The sequence below is a fragment of the Oryctolagus cuniculus genome, chromosome 18 (genome assembly GCF_964237555.1).
Source record: "Oryctolagus cuniculus chromosome 18, mOryCun1.1, whole genome shotgun sequence".
Classification (NCBI taxonomy): domain Eukaryota; kingdom Metazoa; phylum Chordata; class Mammalia; order Lagomorpha; family Leporidae; genus Oryctolagus; species Oryctolagus cuniculus.
Window position 1 is genome coordinate 22038908 of NC_091449.1, and position 26042 is coordinate 22064949.

General features: G+C 45.7%; 1 long non-coding RNA gene across 6 annotated transcripts in view; it reads right to left on the reverse strand.

Annotated features, from left to right (window-relative positions):
- LOC103348448 (uncharacterized) overlaps window positions 1–26042 on the reverse strand; it is a 220030-nt gene that overhangs the window by 20511 nt on the left and 173477 nt on the right. For all 6 annotated transcript variants that reach the window (XR_011384237.1, XR_011384235.1, XR_011384238.1 and 3 more), the window contains 2 exons: window positions 19412–19468; window positions 18771–18837 (listed from right to left, as the gene is read on the reverse strand). This is a non-coding gene — a long non-coding RNA (uncharacterized lncRNA). The remainder of the gene's footprint in view (window positions 1–18770; window positions 18838–19411; window positions 19469–26042) is intronic.

The window sequence follows — 26042 nt, forward strand, 5'->3', positions numbered from 1 at the left end:
TCTCACTGGTTACTGGCTGGAGGCTCTGTTCCTCTCTGCGAAGTCCTCTCCTTAGGACCACCCACAACTTGGTTTCCTTTGGAGTGAGCAAGGAAAAGAGCAAGAAAGACCTTCAAAAGTGGAACCACAGTGTCTTTGGGGATCTAAACTTGGAAGTAGCACGCCATCGCCTCTGCCATGTGTGTGGGCCACACAGACCAGTACAGGAGGGGACTACACAAGGGCGTGGATGCTGGAGATGGAGATCACCGGGACCATATTGGAGGCTGGCTACGACATTGAATACGTAAATGCGTCCTTTGGGAAATGCGTGTGTCCTGATTCTGGTTCCCAAGAGGAAGATTCTCCCTAACACTCCTGGTCCCTAACACCCTTTACTGCTCATTCAGCTGCGAATGGGGCACTGGACAGTGGGTCTAAGACAGTGGTCTATAGTTCTTGACCAGATGGGGGTAATGCAGCACCATTTATGAGTACAAATGCCCTTTTACCTGTTGTGAGCTAGTTCACAACAGAAGTCCAGGTTGAATCCGCTGTGGGGCCCTGTGATTGCTTTCAGATGGACAGTTCCAAAGTCAAAAGTGGCTGCCAGGGTCAGAGAAGCCACCCAGCCAGGATCTCTGGCCACACCTTTTAATATATCGTTATTGCAGAGGGGGTGATTTTCAATCCCCATTCATCTGACCCTCACTTCTCTCCTCGGACAGTTCTGAACTGAGGCAAGGAACGAGGAATCAATTATTAGCAGCTCAGACTTCAACAAGATGGAATGCCAGGGTGGCATGAGGATGTGCCATCCCATCACACTGGAATAGACTCAATCATTAGTCTAGGAATTTTATTCAATGTTTTTCCTCACAGAGGTGGAGGCAAATGTTAATACATTAATTAGGTTATGCTTTTTTTTTTTTCTCACGAAACTTAAATCCTTAAAAGCATACCTTGCGGTGGGTGTTTGACCTCATGATTAAGATGCCTGTGCACCTGGGTTCAGCTCCCAGCTCTGGCTCCTGACTCCAGCTTCCTGCTAGTGCAGATCCTGAGAGGCAGCATGCTCACTTAGTTGGGTCCCTGACATCCACATGGGAGAACTATACTGAGTTCCCAGCTCCTGGCTTTGGTCTAACTCGATCCTGGCTGTTGTGGGCATTTTTTTTTAAAGATGTATTTTATTTATTTGAAAGGCAGGGTTACAGAGAAGGAAAGCCAGAGGTGGGGTGGGTGGGGGTGGAGAAGAGAATCTTTCATTGCTGGTTCACTCCCCAAATGGTTGCAATGGCTGGGGCTGGGCCAGGCTGAAGCCCGGGGCCAGGAACTTCTGGGTCTCCCACGATGGTGCAGGGGCCCAAGTACTTGGGCCACCTTCCACTGCTTTTCCAGGTGAGGTAGAAAGGTGCTGAATCAGAAGCAGAGGAACCAGGACTCAAAGTGGTGCTCCACTATGGGATGCTGGCATCGCGGGAAGCAGCTTTACCTACTGTGCCACAATGTTGGCTCCCTGGATGGTTTTTGATATGTAATTTGCCTGTGTTTGCTGGTAATCTTGATGAGATTGTATTTCCTGGGGGCTTCTTGGGAGATCAGTGCAATACTAGACGGAGAAGTGTCTACCTGGCTGGGCCATTCTCATGGACACCATAGCCTTTGTTTGCAGGCTGTCCTGAATTCCTGCAGGGCTATCTACAGAGTGAGCCTCTCTGCTCCTGTCTCTCTGCCTTCCAAGTTGACCTTAGGGTAGGGCCCTTGAGGTGAGTAGGGCCAGGACTCCCAGAGAGGTGACAGAGGAAGGAAGCTGCTTAGAGCATCTAAATGCCAAAAGCACAGCCCGGAGAAAGGGCCTTGGATCGCAATGGTGGAATGTGCTGTGGAATGAACAAAAAGGAACGAAGCCGCAAGTAAGGCTACCAGGAAAACGACAACAGGGCGCAGCATAGGGGAATTCAGTAAACGTTTGAATAGGAAACTGGGAAGCTGAGGTGAGGTAGAAGCAAGTGGCTAGCATTTCCAACTGCACCCCCCCCATTGCCTTGCTGCACCTGCGCAGGGAAAGAGCAAGAGCCAGTAACGACAGACAGCTGGGGGAGGCTAAGGGCTTAGATTCTCCCTGGAAGAACAGAATTCATGGCTCATTGTTGTTGGTTAGAAAACATAGTCTTCTCATTTGAAAGTATTTATTTTCGAAAGCATTTCTTGACTGTATTCCTCTATAAACCCAGGCAGACAGGACGGAGAATATAAACTAGAGACAGAGAGTCTGCTCTAAGCCATGGCGTGACCCAAGGCAAGACAGAGGATCCAGCAGTAAGACAGCACTGCCCAGGAAAGGGCACAGCCCCAGGGCAGACATTCCCTCGGCCACTGGAGGGAAGCCCTGGTCTGGAGACGCAGTGTGAGGACAGTCGTTCCGGGTGCTCTGCTGCTGCCCGAGCAACATGAGCCCTTAGCTTTTTCTGCAGTTTCGTGTCATGACTGCATCATAAAAGGAAAATACTCACACAATCTCTTTTTTAAAAGATGTACTGATTGATTTAAAAGGCAGAATTACGGGGGGGTGGGTAGGGGGTATCGTCCATCTGCTGGTTCACTCCCCAAATGGCTGCAATGGCCTGGGCTAGGCCAGGCTGAAGCCAGGAGCCTGGAACTCCACCAGGATCTCCCACATGGGTGCAGGCGCCATCCTCTGCTGCTTCCCCAGACACATTAGCAAGGAGCTGGGTCGGAAGTTGAGCAGCTGGGTCTTGAACCGGCATTCATGTGGGATGCCCACTCAACACGCTGCACCACAACATTGGTCCTGCCCTCCCAATCTTTTAGGGTGCTGCGAACCCCCAATATAAAAGTGAACCCCACCAGATGTGGTTGTAACACGTGACCTAGCTCAGTGGCTATAGACAGCTGGATCAAGGGCAGAAAAGTGTGCAGCTGAGGCAATCTGACACTGAGAAAGACTATCTGTAATACAAAAAAAGAAATACAACTTCCTGTTCTCACACTCAGAAATCAACGTAGAATATTTACATTCTGCAGACTCTGCAGGGGACACCAGCTGCGTATCTTCTAGGTCAATCCTGTTTTGTTTTTTTGTTTTTTTTTTTTTTGACAGGCAGAGTGGACAGAGAGAGAGAGACAGAGAGAAAGGTCTTCCTTTGCCGCTGGTTCACCCTCCAATGGCCACCGCGGCCAGCGCGCTGCAGCCGGCGCACCACGCTGATCCGAAGGCAGGAGCCAGGTGCTTCTCCTGGTCTCCCATGGGGTGCAGGGCCCAAGCACTTGGGCCATCCTCCACTGCACTCCCTGGCCACAGCAGAGAGCTGGCCTGGAAGAGGGGCAACCGGGACAGAATCCGGCGCCCCGACTGGCACTAGAACCCAGTGTGCCGGCGCCGCAAGGCGGAGGATTAGCCTAGTGGGCCCCGGCGCCCGCCTCAATCCTGTTCTGACACTCCCCGCCTGGAGAGAGCAGCAGGTCCCACAGGCCAGGGGCTCGGCCCCAAGAATGTTCTCTGGCCTCGGATGCCGGTCTGAAGTTGTGCCCCAGGTTCCTGGCTAACTGCCTCTAAACTGGGATTCCCACAATCCTCTTCTTGCGTTTGATTAATTTGAGAGCAGCTCACAGGACTCAGGCAAACACCTTACTTGGGTTTACCAGTTTATCACTGAAGGAACAGATGGACAAACAGAGTGGAGGCAAAGAGGGTGCGGGTGGGAGAGGTGTGCAGAGCTTCCACGCCCTCTGCAGCGGCTCCGCTCCAGAGCCTCCCCCTGTGCAGAGATCCAGATGCCCCATCCAAACCCTGTGTTTTTGGTTTTGTATAGCAGCTTCCTTACATAGGTGATCAACTTGACCTTCAGCTCCTCATCCCTCCTTAGAAGTTGGTGGGGGTGGAGGTGGAGAGGGCAAGGCTAAAGACCCCAACCCTCCAATCAGGCTTTGGTCTTTCCATGGCCAGCCCCCATGCTGAAGCTATCCAGGGACCCCAGCCACCAGTCACGTCATTGGATACCAAAGACACTCATTGCACCAAGATGCTATGAGTTTTGGGAACCGTATGTCAGGACACAGGGACTAGAACCAAATACAGATGTTCTTATGGTAAATCACAATACCCAGGTGGCTTTTATCTCCCTGGATGTCAGAACACGAACCTGGAGTTGAGGTGTGCCTATCACAGCCTCTGAGACAGGAAGACAGGAATGAAGCTGATCACTCAAGAAGTGGGGGCAAGGGACCTGGAGGGAGGGAGAGAACTCAGGTTTTAAGGGTTCTGGTCCTGTCTGAGGCTTGAGACACAGCTGCCTGGCATTGCCTCTGGACTCTGTTAGACCCCTGTGTCTGTACAATGGATGTTGGTTCCTCTATTCACCTAGGCTAGCTGGAGTTTGTCCCTGCTCCTTGCTATTAAGAGTCCAAGACAGTCTTGGCCGGCGCCACGGCTCACTAGGCTAATCCTCTGCCTGCGGCGCCGGCACACCGGGTTCTAGTCCCGGTCCGGGCGCCAGATTCTGTCCCGGTTGCCCCTCTTCCAGTTCAGCTCTCTGCTGTGGCCAGGGAGTGCAGTGGAGGATGGCCCAGGTGCTTGGGCCCTGCACCCCATGGGAGACCAGGAGAAGCACCTGGCTCCTACCTTCAGATCAGCGCAGTACACCGGCCGCGGCACACCGGCCGTGGCGGCCATTTGAGGGTAAACCAATGGCAAAAGGAAGACCTTTCTCTCTGTCTCTCTCTCTCACTGTCCACTCTGCCTGTCAAAAAAAAAAAAAAAAAAAAAGTTCAAGACAGTCTCAAACATTGAATATAACTTAGTGTATACCTCATGGTCCTCTTGTCCAACATGGAATCACATTGTTCCTTCCTTCCATTTCTTCCCCTGCACCTGCAGTCCAGAGTGGGATGAAAGAAGGGTCCATATGACACAGCAGGGTAAGCCACCACCTGGGACACTGGCATCCCATATGAGCACCCATCTGAGTTTTGGCTGCTCCACTTCCCATCCAGCTCCCTGCTAACGGTACCTGGGAAAGTAGTGGAAGATGTCATGAGTGCTTGGGCTCCTGCCACCCCTGTGGAAGACCTGGAAGCAGTTTCAGGCTCCTGGCTTTGGCCTGGCCCAGCCCTGGTTATTATGGCCATTTGGGGAGTGAACCAGCAGATGGAAGACCTGTGTGTGTGTGTGTCTTTCACTCTCTCTGTGTAACTCTGCCTTTCAAATAAATCTTAAAAAGTAGGGTGGGGGGGCAGCACCATGGCATAGTAGGTTAAGCCTCCACCTGCAGCCCTGGTACCCTACATTGGCACCAGTTGAGTCCTGGCTGCTGCACTTGTGATCCAGCACCCTGCTAATTGCCTGGGAAAGCAATGGAGATGGACCAGGTACTTGGGCCCCTGCACCCATATGGGAGACCTGGGAGCTCCTGGCTCCTGGATTCGGATCAGCCTGCCTCTGGCTGTTGCAGTCAGTAGATGGAAGACTTTCCTCTCTGTCTCTCCCTCCCTTTTTCCATAACTCTGCCTCTCAAATAAATAAATAAGTAAATAAATCTTAAAAAAAAAAAAGAATGGGAGACATGGGGTTAATACACAAGTGGGTCTTGAAGTAAAGAAAAAGATAACTTTTAACATAAGAGGAAACAATTATGACCTAATTTCCTGTTAGCTATATTCATATCTTTAGATCAGTAACTTATACATGGTACTAAATATTTGATCAACTGGATTTAATTACACTGCCTTAATTTAAAGTCTCAAACTATGTCCAACGCTGATCATTATACTGCATGGATGACATTAGAGACATTCCCAAAGAATGAGAGATGAAAAAAAGGATAGAAGTTATTTCTGTTATTCTTTAATACTGTCCCAGAAACACTAGTCAGTGCACTAAGTATGAAACAGATTTGAAATAAAACGCTATATAAAGTTCCAGGAGGTTGGAGTAGATGTATTTTTCCTTATTTCCGCAACTATTTCTACATCTCAGAAAAATGGAGAGAAAAACGAAGACTTTGTAGGGACCTCAGGACTCAAAGAACGATAGAGTAGTGAGTTCTCTGGATTTTCTTTTTACCTTAAATATCCAAGACTTGTAGCTAAAGAGGCTATTATCCAGAAACACCATTATTCATTGATTTAAAAATATCACCAACAAAAATCTGTTCTTTGTAGTCGAAGAACAAGAAATGGCAGGCTAAGCAAGATAGAAAGTGTTTAGACAATAACTGCTCTACTGCAGCCCAACACAACAGAAAACACGTGGCAAGCAAAGGATGATGGAGAAGCTATTGCTTCACTTGCTGCAGGCTGTAATGACGTGCCCCAAACGCCCTATCAGGGAGTTGGAATTCTTCTCCCCATCTGGCAGTGAGGAGCACTCCTCACACCCACTGTGGAGTGCAGTCAGAGGAGACCTGGAGAGCCGAGCTCACGGCTGCCCCTGTGGTGTCCCTGGAGCTGTACAGAGAGCAGTAACGAGACTTTCTCATCCCTCCCAGCCAGAGTAGGGTCACAGAGACCGAGTGGGGAGCTGGGGCCCCCAACCCCAATCAGCAGTCATGAGGAGCCTCCCCTCCCCAGTTGTCAGCAGAGGCCAGCTAGAAACCTGGACTTCAACCAACACCTGGCAGTAATGAGGCATCCCCCATCTTCCTGGCTGGAATGGTGTCAAAAGGGACTAGCTAAAATAGAAGCTTAAATAAAATCCAGAATTCTTTTAACATAATACCTAAAAGGTGCAGGTCTTGATCAAAAATCACTCTCAACATGCACCAGGAAAATCTCAACTTGAAGGATAGACAACAATCAATAGATGCCAAGCCAATGTTTTTAAAGCAGCTATCACAAATGGTTTCAAAAAGTAAATATGAACAAGTTTGAAACAAATGAAAAAAAAAAGTATAAGATCTCAGCAAGTAAAGTCATAAAAAAGAAACAGAAATTTCAGAACTGAAAACTATAACTGGCATTTTTTTTAAAGTGCAGTGGGTGAAGAGGACAGAGGAAAATGGACAAAGGAAAGAATTGGTAAACTTGAAGTTAGAACAATAGAAATCGGAACAACAGAGAGAAAACAGATTGAAAACAAATGAACAGAGCCTCAGGGACTTACTAGGATTTAAAAAATCTAACATTCATGTTAGTGAAGTCTTGAAAGCAGTGAGAAAGAGGTGGAGGCAAAGACTATTCACAGAAACAATCACTAAAAGTCCCCTCAAATCAGACAAAAGACAGAAGCCTAGAGATTCACAAAGCTGTGCAACCTCCAAACAGAAAAACTCAATGAAATCTACACCGACACTTCTGAGAGCTAACAGCAAAGAATATGTCTTCAAGCAGTGAGAGAGAGATGACAATTTGCCTGTAAGGGAAGGACAATCTGAATGACTGCGTATCTCACATCAGAGACACTGCAGGTCAGAAGGAAGTGGAACAGCAATTTTGAAATGCTGAAAGAAGAGGACTGTTGACACAGAATTCTATATCCAGTGAACACATCTTTTAGGAAGCAAGGAGAGACCAGAACTTTTCCAGATGAAGAAAAACTAAGAGAATTTGTTTCCTGGAAGCTACTCTACAAGCATGGCTAGAGGGAGTTCTCTAAGCAGAAATGAAGTTATGGAAGACTGGGTCTTGGAAAGTCAGAAAGGAGGAAAGAACAACGGGAAGAGTAAGAAGGAGGTACCTTTCTCTGAAGGGAGGAGAGAACTTCCACTTTGACTATGACCTTGTCCAAATATGATCAGAGTCGGTGAACTCAAAAGGCTTCCATAGCCTCGACAACTCATGACAAGAGCCTAGGGTGATTACTGACGCCATAAAAAAGAGTGTCAATTGTTAAATCAACAGGAGTCACTGTGCACTTACTCCTCATGTAGGATCTCTGTCCTTAATGTGTTGTACAATGTGAATTAATGCTGTAACTAGTACTCAAACAGTACTTTACACTCTATGTTTCTGTGAGGGTGCAAACTGTTGAAATCTTTACTTAATATATACTAAATTCTGTATATAAAGATAATTGAAAATGAATCTTGATGTGAATGGAATGGGAGAGGGAGCAGGAGATAGGAGGGTTGTGGGTGGGAGGGAAGTTATGGGGGGGGGAACCAATGTAATCCAAAAGCTGTACTTTGGAAATTTATATTTATTAAATAAAAGTTAAAAAAGATTAAAAATATAGCAAAATAGCATACCTTTCCCTTCTATTCTTGAGTTTTCTAGCTTTAGTTTGACAGTTGAGTAAGAAATTGTAACACTATCCAATGTTGATTTAAATGTATGTGCAGGAAATACTTCAAATAATTATAAGTGGGGAGAATAAAGAGACATAAAAGGAGATAAGGCTTATTTTTATCTATCTACCTATCTAGAAAGCAGAGAGACAGATTTCCCATCTTCTGGTTCACACCTAAATTGCCCAGTACCGGCCCAGTACAACCAGTACTGGCCCAGGCCAAAGCCAAGAGCTGGGAACTCAGTAGTGTCTACCTCGTGGGTGGCAGTCACTTGAGCCACTTGAGGTCCTTCCCAGGGTGTGCACTACAGGAAGTCAGAATGGAAAGCAGAGTCAGGACTCAGGCTCAGGCTCTCATTCCAATATGGCATGCAGGCATCCCAAGCAGTGGCTTAACCACTGTACCAAATGTCTGCTCCAGAAATAAGATTTCAACACTTTACTTGTAGTGGTAAGATGTCAACACCAGGAGACGGCGGTAAGTTCTGTCCATATAATGTAACACCTAGAACAAGCACTTAGAAAGCCATACAAAGAGATATGGTGAAAAACTCTATTTGTGGACCAAAATGGAATTTTCCCAGCAAGGCAGGAGAAAGAAAATAGAGAAGCAAAAATCAGAAGGCACAAAGATAAAAGAGCCATTAAAATAGCAGACTTAAGTTCTAATATATCCATAATTACAATTAATTTAAGTAACTTAAATGCACCAATTGTCAGCGTGTATTGAAAACCATGACCCAGCTCCCCAACCATTAGAAACTCACTCCAAATATAATGATTCGTGTAGGCTGGAATTAAAAGGATAGAAACAGATAAACGATGCAGCCATTACTCAAAAGAAAACAGGAGTGGCGATATTAATATCTGATAAAGTAGATTTATCAGTCCATTTTCTGCTGTTATACCAGAATAGCTGAGGCTGGTATCTATAAAGATATTTTATTGAGCTCATAGCTTTGGAGGTCGAAAGTCCAAGATCTGGCAGCCTCGTCGCTCAGCCTCTGGCAAGGGGCTCCTTGGCTGGATCGCAATGTGGCAGAGAAGCTGAAAGGAAATAGGTTGTTGTGGGAGAGGACGGGGGCATGGGTGAACTCACTTGGTAACAGCCCATTCTTGCAAGAACTTATTCACCTTAGAGAGCAGTGTTACTCCTTTTCAAAGGCAGTGCACCTGTTGCTCAATGACCTTCCACGAGGCCCCGCCTCTTAAAGGTTCTACAGCTTCAAGATCACCACACTGAGGACCAAGCCTCCAGGACATGAGCCTTTGGGAAACAAACCACATCCAGACCAGAGCTGTTGACTTCAGAGCAATGAAAATTATCAGAGACGGGGAGGTACATTAAATACTGATAAACAGGTCAATTCACCAATAAGGCAGAGCAGTCATCATTGTGTACACACCAAATAGGAGAGCTACAAAAACATATGAGGCAAAGCTGATAGAACAAAAATGGTAAATATAAAAATTCGCAATTATAGTTGGAGATTTTCACAACCCCTCTCAAAAACTTGTAGCAAAACAAGACAGAAAATCATGAGGATACAGAACTCAATGGTGCAGTAGAACCCTTCACCCAACAAGAGCAGACTACACATCCTCATCTAGTGTTCATGCAATCAACATAGACCAACGTAGACCGTATCTTGGGCCATAAAACAAAGTTTCACAAAATTAAAGAACTGAATTCTTACAGTGTATGTTTCTAACCACAATGGAATCAAAATATAAATCAATCAATGACAAAAAGATAATAGGAAAATCCCCAAACACTTGAAAACTAAGCCAAAAGACTTTGACATGATGCCCAGGTCAAAGAATTAGTGTCAAGGGAAATCAGAATAAATTAAAAAAGAACTGTTGTAACTGATGATAAAATTTTGTAAAGTGTTCAGTTACAAAATAACTACATAAAAAGCAATAGCAAAAAGTAAAAACAAATTCAATATTCAGTGAGAAAATATGATGGCAAAATAATACTATTCACAGTAACAATAAACAATAAAATATACTTAACAGGAAATGTGCTGGTGTTGTATGGGAAAAAACATAAAAATTCATTGAGGACCATAAAAACCTTGATAAATAGCAATCTTGTAGAGATAGTCAAACTTACTTTCAAATTCATATGGAAAGGCAAAATAACTCAAATAGCTAAAACAATCCTGAAAAGGAATAATACATGGGAAGACTCATTCTACCCTATTTCAAGACATAAAACTATAGTAACCAAGGCTATAAGAGTATACTTTCTGATTTAATATTGGAAGAAATCCATTTGTTTTCTGAAAAATTTATAAACATAAAACAATTCCAGTAGAATCCTTATGGAATTCATTTGGGAAAAGAAACATCTGATTCAGTCATGAATATTATGCAAAAGAAGGGTAATGGGGTAGCTGTGCTGTGATGCAGCAGGTTAAGCGGCCACCTGCAGTGCCGGCATCCCATATCAGCGCCGGTTCAAGTCCTGGCTGCTCCACTTTCCATCCGGTTCCCTGCCAATGTGCCTGAGAAGGCAACAGAGAATGGCCCAAATTGCTTGGGTCCCTGCCACCTACATGGGAGACGTGGATGAAGTTCCAGGCTCCTGGCTTCAGCTTGGCCCAGCCCCAACCATTGCAGCCTTCTGGGGAGTGAACTAGCAGACTGAAGATCTCTCTCTCTCTCTCTCTCTCTCTCTCTCTGTTACTCTGCCTTTCAAATAAATAAATAAGTCTTTTTAACAAATGGGGGTAATGGATGGAGACTTACCATGCCAGACACAGCAGGCATGTACAATAAAGTATAAATAATGGAAATGTTTTATTGGTGAAGGATTAGACAGATAGACCAGTGGAAGACATCAGGAAAGTGAGAATCATATCCATGCATATGCACAAATTTAGGATGGGTTTACTGTATATAAAACAACGGTTTCTTGTATTTAAACTGGTTTTCTTGTCCATCACGGCAGGAGGGCAAGTCTGGCCCCTGTATCTCCCACAGTACCAGAAACAGACATCCCTGGCTGCTTTTGGGAATAAACTGCAGAGGGGCCTGGCCACCAGGGTGAGGCGAACTGTGAGGCTCTGCAGGATCCAGATGACAGCTGGTGGTGCCCTGGGACAGGACAGTGGTGGCAAACGCAAGCAGCTGGAGTCTACTGCAGGCAAGTGCACACCTGGATTCTCAGGTGGCTTTGAGACTTCCCTGATGGGTTAGATGTGGGGGTGAGAGAAAGGATGGATTCCAGCATGGCTGAACAACTGGAAGAACAGGGTCTCCCAGTCCTGTGGTGGGCGCATCTGGAGAAGGTGCACCATTCTTTAAATTTTTTTTAAATTTGTTTACTTTCAATTTATTTGAAAAGCAGAGAAATAGAGAGACAGGCAGAAAGACAGAGATCTTGCATCTGTTAGATCACTTCTCTGATTCCAACCTAGATTCCTGCTAATGTACACCTGGCAGGCAGCAGGTGAAGGCTCAAGTACGTGGATCCCTGCCACCCACACGGGAGACCTGCCTGGAGCTCCAGGTTCCATGCTTCACTTAGTCCAGCCCCAGCTGTTGCAGGCATTTGGGGAATGAACCAGTAGGTGGAAGATCTGTCTGCCCCTCTAAGTGTGTCTCTCTGCCTTTCAAATAAAATGACAATAAACAATTAAAAAAAAAGTAGGTTGAGTTCCATAAACACTTACTGAGACACAGGAGATACAAATAGGAATGAAATAAGGAACTACAGGGCAGTAGAGAGAAAAACTGCAGTCCTGAGCAAGGGAGAAAAGCAAAGTGCCATGGTTCGGGCAGGATGTGACTTGTCCCCCAGGGGTTCATGCGTCGGGAGCTTGGTCCCCAGTGTGGTGATGTGAGAGCCGGTGGAACCTCTAGGAGGTGGGACCTGGAAGGAGGTCCGAGGGTCACTGGGGGCATGCACTCAGAAAGGATTAAGGTATTTTCCGTGGACTCTGGTTGATTCTTGTAAGAGAGTTGCCATAGAAAGTGCAAGCCTGGCCCCATTCAGCTCTCTGGCTTCCTGGTTGGTGGGGTGGTTTCTTTCTCCCACACTTCCTCCTGCTACTGAGATACCTGGTGCCAAGTGGCCCTCACCAAAACTGAGCTCATGCTGAAACCACGCCCTTCACCCTCCAGAATCTCTTTTCTTTATACAGCTAGCCTGCCTCCTGCATTCAGTTATAGTAACAGAAAACGGACAACCCACAGGAGGGAGCGTGCATTAGCAACAGCCCATCTGCCACTCATTTCATCACAACCAGGAGTGGCCTGAGCTCGCAGTGAGGAAGTGGCCAACACCTAGCACACTCTTCCTCCTGATGCCCCAGGAAACAACAGTAAAAATAGAAAAGATTCACTCCCACACAAGGAGGAGAACAAACCTTTCCCAAGCACAGCCGCCACCTGGCCAGCACATCCGGGTCAATCCGGGTCAATCACCAATCCCGTTCAAGTTGGTGATGAGTTAACCTGAGAAACGAGCTGCACTGTGTCCTACGGGGCAACCGGAAGTGTCTTACAGGCAAGTCACCTTCCTGGCCTAAGCTCCTTCAGATGACAATGAGGAAGACAGGCAAGAGGGGGACTCTAGATTCTGCAGGAAGGGGACAAGGCACAGACACAAGAGTGTGAGTTGCTTATCTGGGGAGGACCAGGCTGGAGGAGCCAAGAGTGGGGACAGCAGAGGAGACAGCAGCCAGGTGCACCCAAGAGGCCAGATCCTGGGCCCCAGGATCTCAGTGTTGGCTAAGATCTCCAGGTCAAGCCCAAGACAGAAACAGCAGAGCCCCTGCCCTCCAGGAAGCAGCTGTGAGGCTGCTGGGTCGACTGTGATGGACTGGGGATGGGCTCCTCCCGCCTCGGCCAGGCACCAAGGAAGCATCCAGATTGCTGGGAGATGTTCCGTTCCCACTCACCAGTATGACGGGGACCAAATTTCCTCCAACTCGGTCATGTGGGAATTCAGAATCCAATTTATTTTGATTTAAAGGAAATAAAGGGAAGCTTCATTTCTCTCACACGAGGGTCTGTGGACTGAGATGAATAGCCTGCGCTGAGGTTTCAGAGCCCCCAGTCATTTATTTATGGAGCAAAACTGGACAGGGGGAGAGGGAGAGAACACGCTGAATGGGGGCTGTGGTTTTATAGCTCTCCGAGGACAGTTTCCTTCATTATACAAATCATCTTTCCACTCTTGCTACTGGCAGCCTCTGGACTGGCTGCTGGCAACACAAACTGAACGAGGACATGGCCCTGGCATTAGGGATATCAGTCCAGAAGAAGCAGCAGATGTACCCACAGTTGATTCTTTGAACTCCTTGTGGCTAAAAACAAAACTACTCAAGAACTGAGTTTATTTCTGTTCATCTGATGAGACCCTTCCTGCTTGGTCTGTGGTCAGTAACAAGGTACCACCACCCTGAAGCATTGTCAGCTAAAGTCTCAAGGTCACAAAGAGACTCAGGGTTATGCCCAGATAATTCAGTCCAATGCAGTGCTGGTTACAGCACCTCACTTGGGAGCCCTGTAAAGACCTCTACAAGTGTACTTCAAAAAGTTACTGGAAAATGTGTATTATGGAAAATTATGCATACATTTTTTTAAAAATAGACAAATAAATCTATCTTTTAATTCCATTTCCAGGAACTTTTAAAACATTTTATTTATTTGAAAGTCAAAGTACCAGAGAGACTGAGGGAGAGAGGGAGAGAGGGAGAAAGGGGGAGAGGGAGAGAGGGAGGGAGGGAGGGAGAGAGAGAGAGAGAGAGAGAGAGAGATCGATCTTCCATTGCTGGTTCATTCCTCAAATGGCCACAACAGCCAGAGCTATTACAGGTCAAAGCCAGGAGCCAGGAACTCCATCCAGATCTCCTATGTGAGTGGCAGGGAATCAAGTACTGGAGCCACCATCTGCTACTTCCCAGGCACATTATCAGGGAACTGGAACAGAAGCAGAGTAACCAGGTCTCAAGCCAACAATTCAACATGGGACGTAGGTATCCCAAGCTGCAGCTCATCCTGCTACACCACCACGCCTGCCCCTCCTGGAACTTTTTGAAGTACTGGGTTTCTTTTTAAAGATTTTATTTATTTAATTTTAGAGCTGGAGTTACAGACAGAGAGACGGAGAGACAGAGAAAGGTCTTCCATCAACTAGTTCACTCCCCAAATGACTACAACGGCTGGAGCTGGGTTGATCCGAAGCCAGGACCCAGGAGCTTATTCCGGGTCTCCCACATGGGTGCAGGAACTCAAGTACGTGGGCCATCCTCTACTGCTTTTCCAGGCTATAGCAGAGAGTTGGATCAAAAGAAGAGTGACGGAGACTTAAACCGGCATCCATGTGGAATGCCGGTGGTTCAGATGGAAGCTTGGCCTACTATGCCACAGTGTCGGCCCCTGAAGTACTCTTGTACGACCAAAAATTACTATGAAATAATAGGAAAATATGAGTCCTCTAAAAAGAAGAGGAGAAGAATGGTAATAGAGTAATAGACCTTAATCTTTTAAATATTTATGTATTGAGCCTGGTTTGGTGGCATAGCGGGTGGGGTCACTGCCTGGGAACCCCATCCTGGTCTCCCTTGTGGCTGGAAGGGACCCAGACACTCGGGCCATCTTCCACTGTCTTCCCAAGAGCATAAGCACGGAGGTGGATCAGAAGTAGAACAGCTGGGACTTGAACCAGAGTTCCCATATGGGATGCTGGCATTGCAGGCAGCAGGTTAACCAGGCACTACAACACCAGCCCTAGAACTTATAACTTTTACACAGATTGCAAAAGATAAAAATACTTTGCCTGCATGGTAAAATTATGTGCTTTAAGAACTAAGATTCTGGGGCTGGTGTTTTGGCATAGCAGGTAAAGCCACTGCCTGAAATGCTGTTATCCCATAGGTGCACCAATTCATGTCCCGGCTACTCCACATCTGATCCAGCTCCCTGCTAATGGCCTGAGAAAAGCAGTGGAAGATGGCCCAAGTGCTTGGGTCCCTGTCATCCATTGTGGGAGACCCAAAAGAAGTTCCTGGCTCCTAGCTTTGGCCTGTCTCAGCCCAGGCCATTGTGGCCATCTGGAGAGTGAACCCGCAGATGGAAGATCTGTCTCTCTCTCTCTCTCTCTCTCTCTCTCTTTCTATCTCTCCTTCTCTCTCTCTCTATAACTCTGACTTTCAAAGAAATAAATAAATCTTAAAAAGAAAAGAGCTAAGATTCCATGACCCAATACAGCAGGTAGTCATCATCTATGTTCTCTTTGCATCAGTTAGAATCCCATCAGAAAAACACACTCAAATTGGACCAAATGGGGCCAGCGTTGCGGCACAGCGAGTTAAGCTGCTTGCTGCCTGCAATGATGGTATTCCATCTGAATGAGGGTTTGAGTCACTGATGCTCCACTTCTTTAAAAAAAAAAGATTTATTTTATTTATTTGAAAGACAGAGCTACAGAGAGAGGTAGAGACAGAGAGAGAGGTCTTCCATCTGCTGGTTCACTCCCCAACTGGCCTCAATGGCCAGAGCTGTGCCAATCTAAAGCCAGGAGCCACGAGCTTCTTCCAGGTCTCCCATATGGGTGCAGGGACTTGGGTCATCTACTGCTTTCCCCGGCCATAGCAGAGAGCTGGATCAGAAGTGGAGCACCTGAGACTCAAATCGGCACCCATGTGGGATGCCAGCACCGCAGGCAGCAGCTTTACCTGCTTTGCCACAGCACTGGCCCCTCTTTATAATAATAATAATAATAATAATAATATCCCAGTTGGTGCATTTTTTGAGCAGAAATTGACAAACTGATCTTACATTCATATAGAAATACAAAGAACATAAAACTAAAAGAATCTGGAAAAATGAAGTACAAAGTTGGAGAACTTATGCACCCTGATTTCAAAACTTTCTTCTACAAAGCTCCTTTAATAAAGACATGGTGGTATTGGTATATGGATACACATTTACATCAATGGAAGATAATTCAAAATCCAGAAAAAAGCCTTTACTTTCCTGGTCATCTGAGCTTTTACAACAGTACCAAGACAGCCAAGACAGTGCAATGAGAAAAAAAAAAAAAAACAGACTTTTCTTTAATTAGTTTATTTGAAAGAGTTAGAGAGATGGAGTGAGAGACAGAGAGTGCATGTGAGAGAAGATATCTTTCATCTGCTGGTTCAGTCCTCAAATGGTCACAATGGCCAGGAATGGGCCAGGCCAAAGGCAGGAACATAGAACCTAGAACCATTTCTAGGTCTCCCACATGGGTGGCAGGAGCCCAGGCATGTGGGCCATCTTCTTCTGCTTTTCCAGGCACATTAGCTGGGAGCTGGATGGGAAGTGGAGCAGCTGGGACTTGAACTCTTGTTCATATGGGATGCCAGCATTGCAAGTGGTGGTTTAACTCACTGTTCCATAATGCTGGCCTCAAAGAAGTCTTTGCAGCAAATGGTTCTGGGACAAGTGGATAGCCACATGCAAAAAGATACCTAGGAACCCTTACCTCACACCATACACAAACTTTAACTCAAAATGGATCATAGACCTAAATGTATAAAGTAAAACTGTAAAACTCTTAGATGAAAGAGTAAATCTTAGTGACCTTGGGTTCCTTAGATAATGACATTGCAAGCAAGAGATAGAAGAAAAAGCTGATCAACTGGATTTCATTACTCCCTCCAGGGGATCTAAAATATAAGCATATTTGTAACTATTTCACCTTTTTTGAAACAATGTTAAAAGGTATTTCCATAGCAGTCACGCTAATTAGGGATCACTGAATGGATTAAATGTTGAATTAATTTTGCTTTTCTGTATAGAATGACAATAAGGGGCATGAAGGTATTTTCAGGGCTGACACAAATGACCTATACCTTGAGTGTGGTGGCAGTTACACAGCAACACGAATTGACTAAGACCAGCTGGTTCAAAGACTTACAGTCAGGATATTTTGCTGTATCTAAAATTTTTCCTCAATTAAAATTCTATTTACTGAAGTGATCACTCTAAGAAGTAGCAGGAGAGGTGAGGAAGATGAGCACAGTGCTACGCTTTTTGGTATTTCTTAAAATGCAGCCGACTTTAAGATTTGAAAAATAAAACACATTCTACTACAAAGCTTCTTATTACGCTTGTTCCATGGGAGACGGAAATGAGAAGAAATCTCCCGTCTGGGAAGGTATCCTTTAGCACCAAAGGTGAAGCTTCTTCTCTGCCTTCTTTAGTGCGCCCCCAGAATCAGAGCACTGATCTGGGGAGACCCAGGAGGCGTGGGGGCAGGTTCTGAGTTGGAAGAAGACCTGTTACTGAAGCTGCAATAGAAAGCTAGTTGCAATCGTTTATTCCCTGTCCTGGGTCTCCTGTACCAAACATAGAGTCTTAAAAAAAAAAAAAAAAATGAAAGCCAGAATCTCAAAAGCTTCAATTTTTGAATGCTGAGGCTTATTTGCATATCAAAATTGCCCCAGGACAGTAGGCAGAATTAGAAAATTAAGGAATGACATTAGAAGAGAGAGAAAGAAGTAGGACAAATGCATGAAAGAATAGGGCACTTCCCTCTGTCACCCAGCAGCATTCATAAATAAAGAGCAGGACACAAACTATCATAGCTGTTGAATTTTGATAATACTATTGCCACACATGTATTTACTAACTCAATGACAAACAAATGTTTTCCATTAAAAAATACACATCTGTACAGCAAGACTCCCTCTAGTGGATCTAAGAAATAACCATTTTCATAACAATTTCATCTCTTTTTACAACAATAATAGAAGAATCTCCGTAACAGTCACTCTGATGGGTGGTTATTTTAATGGTCACCGCAGTGAATTGATTTTGCTTTCCTGAACAGCATGCTTTTGGTCCATACCCTCTCCTCTAAGAAACAGGTGGTTAACATTTATCTGAATACTTAACCACTCATAAGTCAGAAAATGATAGATATTTCAGTGTTACTTACAGGGATAAAAATTTGAAAACGATTGAAGGCGGAATTATCCTCAGTATAAATCACAAGTTTCCAAAATGTTTCACAGACACTTTTGAGCCATTCCCACAGCCTCTCCACCTACGTGTCACCACCCAGTGTTCGGAATCAGGTTAGTGACCATTCTTAATAAGTCATCATTCAAATTTCCTATCTACCTATTTTACAAAGTAGCTTTTCAAATATAATAAATTGTTCAAATCTCAAAGGCTGCCAGGAGGCTTTTGTGAATGTTTTGTCACATTCTGACTGCATCTTGTATTTGGGGAGCATTTATATGAGTATAACATGTTAAGTAAGAAGATTACATATTTTAACTTGCTTGACTTTTTTAGAGAGAGAGACAGAAATAGAAAGAGATCTCCCACTGGCTGCTTCACTGTCCAAATGCCTGCAACAGCTGTAACTGGGCCAGACTGAAGCCAGGAACCAGGAACTCCATCCTGGTCTCCCAAGTGGATGGCAGCAACCCAAGTACTTGAGTCATCCCCACTGCTTCCCAGGGCGCGTGTCAGCAAGAAATGGGATGCAGGCATCCCGAGTGGCAGCCTACTAGCCAGGCCAAGTGCTTACCCCGCTAGGTTCCACTGTTGAGTTTCACACAACTCAATCACAGATGCCACAACAAGGGACCAAGCACCTAAAAGGAAGCAAAGATAATGACATTCAGTTCAGCTGATCTCTATAGCCTAATCCATGTGAAACGTTAACAACCAGATAGCAAGCCATGTTGCTGTATGATTTGGGGCTGGCTTTACTATTGCAAATAACTGAGTAGTGTTTCCCATATCTTTTTACAACGAGGCATTTAGAATGACAGCACATCTTAGACATGGGTTGTTGCAGAAGAGAATTTAGGTAAAATATTGATGACACGGTTTCATACGCGTAGGAAGTAACATTTAAGCACACGAAGAGATACATTTCCCACCAAAATCTAATGCCACTTCCATCAACAACCCCACAGAGGCTCAGCTACCGAAAATGGAAATGAAAATATAATGTATGGAAATATTCTCTTAGAAAAACTCCTCAAGGCTTCACATGTATTAATGTATTAGTTTGCAAACATTAAGATCAAAGCCAAAGCAACAAATACATCCTAAAAAGTTTTTCGTCAGATTTTTATTAACGATATACAAGTAGCAGGGCATAAAAAATTAATAGGCTCAAGCCTTGAAATGTCAAACCCAATGATCTCTCCCCGTGCTCACCTCCTTTGCTTTTTGTTTCAGTCTTGCTGGCTCTGGGTCTTCTTGCCTTGAGCAACTCTACATGGTTAAAAAAAGGAGAAAGAAAGGTTAACAGATGGTTTCAGAGCCCCTCATCTGTTGCAGTTAAAAAATAGCAGAGGAAGGAGAACAGGATCCAAGGTGTCAAAGACACAAGGCCCAAATTCATAGACGTGTAATTTCAAGCCTCTAGGCTTACCCAATAAACTGTTAAATATTCAGTTTTAAATAAAATCTACTGTAGGTTTTAAAAAAATCAACCCAATTTACTTACAATATTGCTAACTCTTCAGTTTAAAAATAAGTTTCTATTCTTTTTAAGTGTTTACAATGCTGTATGCTGAGTCCTTCCACCCTTATTGGGCCCTCTGCATTTCCATGCCCTTAAATCTTTTATTTCCTGGGTGCCCAACTAACCTGCCAGAGAAGCAGCTGGTAACATACATTTCCCCCTTCCTGGACCATGGTCAGGGCAGGCACTTAGCCTTGTGGGTCAGACACGCACGTCCCATACTGGAGTGCCTGGGTTTGATGCCTGGCTCCAGCTCCTGATCCTACCTCCTGCCAATGCAGCAATGATTGTTGAGGTGATTGGGTTCCTGCCGCCCATGTGGGAGACCTAGATTGAGTTCCTGGCTCTGGTCACTAGCCCGGCCCAGTCCTTGTCATTGTGGGTATTTGTATTGGAAACCAGAGAGCTTTCTCTCTCTCTGGCTCTCACATAGATCTAAAACAAATTTCTTTAATCACACAAAATATCCTATGGTGTCAAGCTTTCAGTTCCAAAATCTCTTGGACAAGGAATCAATGCTTAATTGCTAACAGTTCTTTGCCCAACATCTAGCACAGAAAAATGCCAGCAATATGACGTAGGACCCTTTTCTTCCATTCTACTTAGCGTGCTGACATACAAAGGGTCTGAAGAATAGTAAAATGGAAAATATTTGACTTGAAACTCCATAAGGAAAAGGTTGCCTGGTTTCAATCTTGACTTACCAGCAACACATTTAAAACAGACAGAATGAGGAGTGACCATTCTACAGCCAAAACACATCCACTTAGTTAGAGACAATTGCAGAGACCACCATTGGAGGGACCTCAGTCTGGCCAGACACCAACATGGACTTGTGATGGGAGAGGACACAGCTGCCCGGCTGGCAGTAGGACGAGCCTGCTCCTACTGGGCTGTGGGGGTGGCATGAGGGGCTGTTCCATGGCTGCCTGCAGTGACCAGCTCAAACCCACTACAGTGGTCGGTCCCTCTCCATCAAGTTCATGACTATGCCATGGCAGCTTCTGACATGGAAACTGCCTGCATGTAGTAGCTTTTCTTTCCTCGGATAATCTGAAGCAGAGTCTCCTGGGTACAAGGTCTACCTCCCAGCTGCCTGTGTCATCACTCCCTCCCTCTCACCATCACCAGAGCTCCTGGCTTTGCTGTGTGAGTCTGCTGGGAAGAACAGAATGGACAAAGAGAAGGAACTGAAGATGAACAGATGCAGCAGATGAAAAATAACTTACAATTCCTAGTTTTGTTTGTGTGGACCTGGGTGGATGCTGATGTTATTTCCTGAGATGGGAAAAATCCAGGGAGCACAAGGAATAACTCAAAAGCTTATCTGGGGACACATGTCACTTTTTTACTTTATCAATGAGAGGACGAGGAGAAGGTGGTGGGCAGGTGGTTGTGTACAGGTGTCGAAACAGAAACACAGAGGGGAGGTCCCAGCTGCAGACAGGACACTGGGAATCACCACTGGTCTGATATTTTCAGAACCGGTGAATCCAGAGAGTGAGCAGACCGGTGCTCACCAGGGGCTTTGGATAGGAGGGAATGGGCGTAGGGTTTCCTTCTGGGGCAGTGCCAAAGTCTTGGCCCTAGAGAGAGACAACGGTGGCATAAGAGCAAATACACTAACATTTAGTGTGGAACATTAATCATTTTAACGCATTCAATTCAAAATGTTGTACCACCATTACCTCTACCTAGTGAACTGCTCACTTTAAAGTGATTAATGGTTAATTTTATTTTATGTGAATCATAGCTCAATAAAAATGAGCTGAAAAGTGTCAGACAGATGGGAGGATTCGGTTTTTGAGATCTGTTGCCCAGCAGGATGGCTGTAGTCAGTAATAATGTATTGCATATTTCATAATAACTACAGGTAAATTCCAAGTGTCTCACTGTAAGAAATGATAGGTAAGTGAGGTGATGGATATGCTAATTAGCTCAACTGAATCACTGCACATTGTACACATCTATAAAAGCATCACATTGTACCCATAAATTATGATTTGTCCATCAAAAACAGGATTAATAATAAGAAAGGAAAAAGTGAAAACTTGGGAGCCATCAGGAAATACAGGGTATTTACATGCATTTGGCCTAGCAATTGCAACACTGCTTGGACACCCGCATCCCACATCAGAGCGCCTGGATTTGGGTCGCAGCTTCAGTCTCAGTCGCAGCTTCCTGTTAATGCACACCTTGAGCGGCAGCAGTGACGGCTCAAGTACTTGGGTCAGCCCAACCTGAGCCATTGCAGGCATTTGGAGAGTGAGCCAGGGGAGGGGATCTCCCTCCCTCTCTCTCTCTCTCTCTCTCTCTCTCTCTGGCTCTCAGAGATTGCCCACAGCCTCAGAGTAGACAGGGATGTGAAGATGCCTGAGGATGGAACCCAGATGGCACTGGAGCACACAGAGGAGAAAGACAGGCAGCGGAGCCTGAGAAGGAGCAGCCAGTGTGGAGACCCAGAGTCTGACAGCTGAGAAAGGAGATCCTGAAAAATCTACTAAATCCACAGGAACTCAGGTGACATAAGGACCAAGAAGTAACCACTGAATGTGGCAAGATGCAGGCATTCTCCTAGGATCCATTTCAGAGGACTGGTGGGGACAAAGGTCTGATTGCAGCAAAGAGGAGTTCTACAGTTGGTGCCTGAGCTTTGTGTTGATCAGGCACGACAAGACAGGCAGACACAGAAACGACTGTTGTGAAGGAAGAAGTTTATTCTCAGTTCCCGAGAAACAGGAGGCACAGCACACCTTGTAGTCCACGCGGTTCCAGGCCAGTCACGAGGCAAAGGGGAGAGGGCAGAGCAGGACCCAGAAACTTCGGTGGGGTTTTCACAGGAAGGATGGATAAGGCAGGGCAGGTGCCCTGACCGAGCCTAGGACTGGATCATTTGAATAATTTCAGCTAGTCCTGGGCTCTAGGACTGGTCCCTAGCTGTCTGGTTCCTGGCCCTGGGGTCATCTGGGGCAGAGAGCTTATTAGCTTGGTGTGTGGGAATTTGTATGATAAAGGAGATGGTTTGGGGTATGGGTTCTGGATTTGTTGGTTCATATATCAAAGGCATGCTCAAAGGGACGTTATTTGCTGTCTCTAGGAATTAATTAGCCCTAGGAGAGACAGTCTCTCCAGGATCAAGGCCCCAAATGCTGGTGCATCCAGAATACAGAAAACAAGAAAATACAATCCATACAGATTAGAAATGGTAAGTCAACTGCAACTCTTAAGAAATTATGCCATAAAAAAGAGTCAAAGAAATGTGGTCATAGATGGGAGAGATATGGGACAAGAAATATTTGTGTGTGTGTGTGTGTGTGTGTGTGTGTGTGTGAGACAGAGAGAAAGGGACAATTCCCATCTACTGGTTTACTTTCCAAATGCCTCCAACAGCTGAGGCTGGGCCAGGGTGAGGCCAGGGGCCAGAAATTCAATCCAGGTCTCCCATGTGAGCGGCAGGCAACTATCTGAGCCATCACCTGCCATGTCCCACAGAAAGCTATAATTGGGAGTGGAACTGGAATTCAAACCCAGGCACACCAACACTGGCTGCAAGCATCTTAGCTGCTAGACCAAACACACGCCCCGAAGTGTTTTCAAGGTGGGAGAGAGTATAATAGCTTTTATACCTCTGGGATTGAAGGAGTTGAGATAAACCCTAGGGAGCTGAGGGAAATGTATGAGTGGGGGGTGCTGATGGTAGCTGGGGAGGGTGCTGCTGGGTTAGAGTTGATGGCTGGGTGGCGAGATAGTCCTCGTTTTATTACTTCTGTTTTCTCAGTGAAATAGGAAACAGGGTCATCATCCAAACACGAGGAAAGGAAAGGGTGTTAAAGGCTGGACGAGAGATGAGAAGGCGTAAACTGGCGATTCTGAGGAGTGGCGGAGTCCACCAACTGGGGCAATGGGGTTGCATTACTTCAGCTGTGCTCAGGGCCCCTCTGTGGTTTGTGGTCATAAAATTAAAAGTTGGACCATGCCAGTGTGTTGGCTGAGTCGTCTGGGCAAGGGAGGTGGGAGCATCCTAAGGAGAGGGCGTAGTGCTGGATCACATGTAGACCACATGCAGACAGTGGTATTTCTAGTCACCTAAAGAGGGCCAGAAAGACTAAATTCAAACTAGAAGGGAGGCTGTCTCCAGGGAGCAGAATAATGGGCAGTCTTTGCTAACCTCTTTTCATTGTTCAGGATTTTCTTAAGATTTTGCAGAGAGTGTGTATTTCAATATATAAACATATAAAAACAATAAAGCAAGTTCAAGAATGGGAAAAAAATTAAAAGTCCAGGGAAATGAGGTTAGACATGAAAGCAACTAACCTAATTTCCTGTAGAATAACTGCTGCCCCGAATGTAGATGCTTTTCTGACTATTAATGTGGTTATTAATGATAACCTTCTACAACAGGAGAAATACTAATGAATCACACGGGGAAAATGAAGCAAAGCACAATCCTAGAAAACCCACACACACAAAGCTACAAAGCTGCTTAAAACATAAAAGGATGCCTTAGCAGGACACGTGTGTCCTCTGCAGAGACGGGCAGGTGAGAGGGTCGATGATTTCCCACCCAGCCTGGAAGGTGGTCTAAAGAGGGAAAGTTTCCTACCAGATTGTTTTATGAAGTAGCGTAGTGAGTGATGCGGGAGACCGTGGGAAAACTCCTGCTACCTACTCAACAGCCCACGCAGGGGTTACTGTTTGTGGCAGCCCTGCTCCGCCAGAGATGGCCAGGATGGATGGGCCCCACGGCCCCTTCCTGATACATGGCAGACTGAGCAACAGGGTCTGACCGGGGAGGAGCGGGGCTGCCTCCAGCCTTCTGGGCCCTGCAGTCCAGCAGGCCACGGAGTCCTGCTCGCCCTGGGCAGCCGCTCCAGCGGGTGGCTGTCAATCGCGGGAGGTCCACTCTGTCAGCCGCAGAAGCTTCATCTCAGAACCAAACCTTCTGGAAGTGTCAGTGTTGTTGGGCCTCAATGTCTACAACCTTGGCCAAATACGTTGAGAAGGACCAGCCCATAGGCTTGGGGGAGGGGGTGCCTGACACACATACACCACCACCCTGCTGTTTGTTTTCAGCCTTCACTTCTTACTGGAAGACACGAGCAAGGGACCTGACAGAAAGATCCTTCGCCTCCTCCCACTTTAAATCTTAACGATGATAAATTACCATGAAATTAATTCAGTTTTACTATTACGCTTTTACTGTGAGTTTCAAGCCCCAGATATTTTTGTGTGAAAGTCTTTATAGATGGAACATTTTATATGCCTGAAATACCTCTTGTGTATAAAACTTATATTGGAGAAATCTGTTAATATTTTATGAACCATGTCGGGGATAGCATTTGGCTTTTTCTGGTGGAAAGGAACACAATTCTATAAAATGTTGGACATTGCATTGGATGAGCTGAACAAGTATGACAGATACGCTAATCCCAACAGATACAGGGAGAGCTCATCATAGATGAGCAACTATGTTTGAAAAGATAATTTCTGGGGTGGCGCCACAGCTCAATAGGCTAATCCTCCGCCTGTGGTGCCGGCACCCCGGGTTCTAGCCCCGGTTGGGGCGCCAGATTCTGTCCCGGTTGCTCCTCTTCCAGGCCAGCTCTCTGCTGTGGCCCGGGAGTGCAGTGGAGGATGGCCCAAGTGCTCGGGCCCTGCACCCACATGGGAGACCAGGAGAAGCACCTGGCTCCTGGCTTCAGATCAGCGTGGTGCACCGGCCACAGCGCACCAGTCGCAGCGGCCATTGAGGGGTGAACCAATGGAAAAGGAAGACCTTTCTCTCTCTCTCACTGTCCACTCTGCCTGTCAAAAAATAAATAAATAAATAAAAGATAATTTCTGATAGAATTCGACATTGAAGGGAGGGATCTTAAGACTCAAAAAAAAAATCTTCGAAGTATTTTGCATTGTAGGCACAAAAAACTAACTCCTCGAGCCATCCAGCTGGCACACAGAGAGTAATCAGGGTGCTCCCTGGGCTTGGCTGCAATAGGGTTCAGCACATTCCAGAATAGTCGTTTGTGTCGACACCTGCCCACTTTGTGAGGCTGCTAAGAGTGAGGCGGAATTCTGCTCTGCCTGACCTCGTTTAAGAGCAGGGACACACATTCGTTTAGAACTTGAAACCCCGAGTATTCATGCTTTAATCTTTCCAACTCCCATCTTCCCAAGGCACCCTCTGCTTTCATCAGTGCCTTTCTCATAGTCATGCCTCTTATAGTTTTATGATTTTGTTTAAAAGGTAATACTAGAAGAGTTTAAGGCATTGGTATCCGTTTTCCATTAAAGTGTCAAAGCTCCTGACGCTGTGCTGCAGTC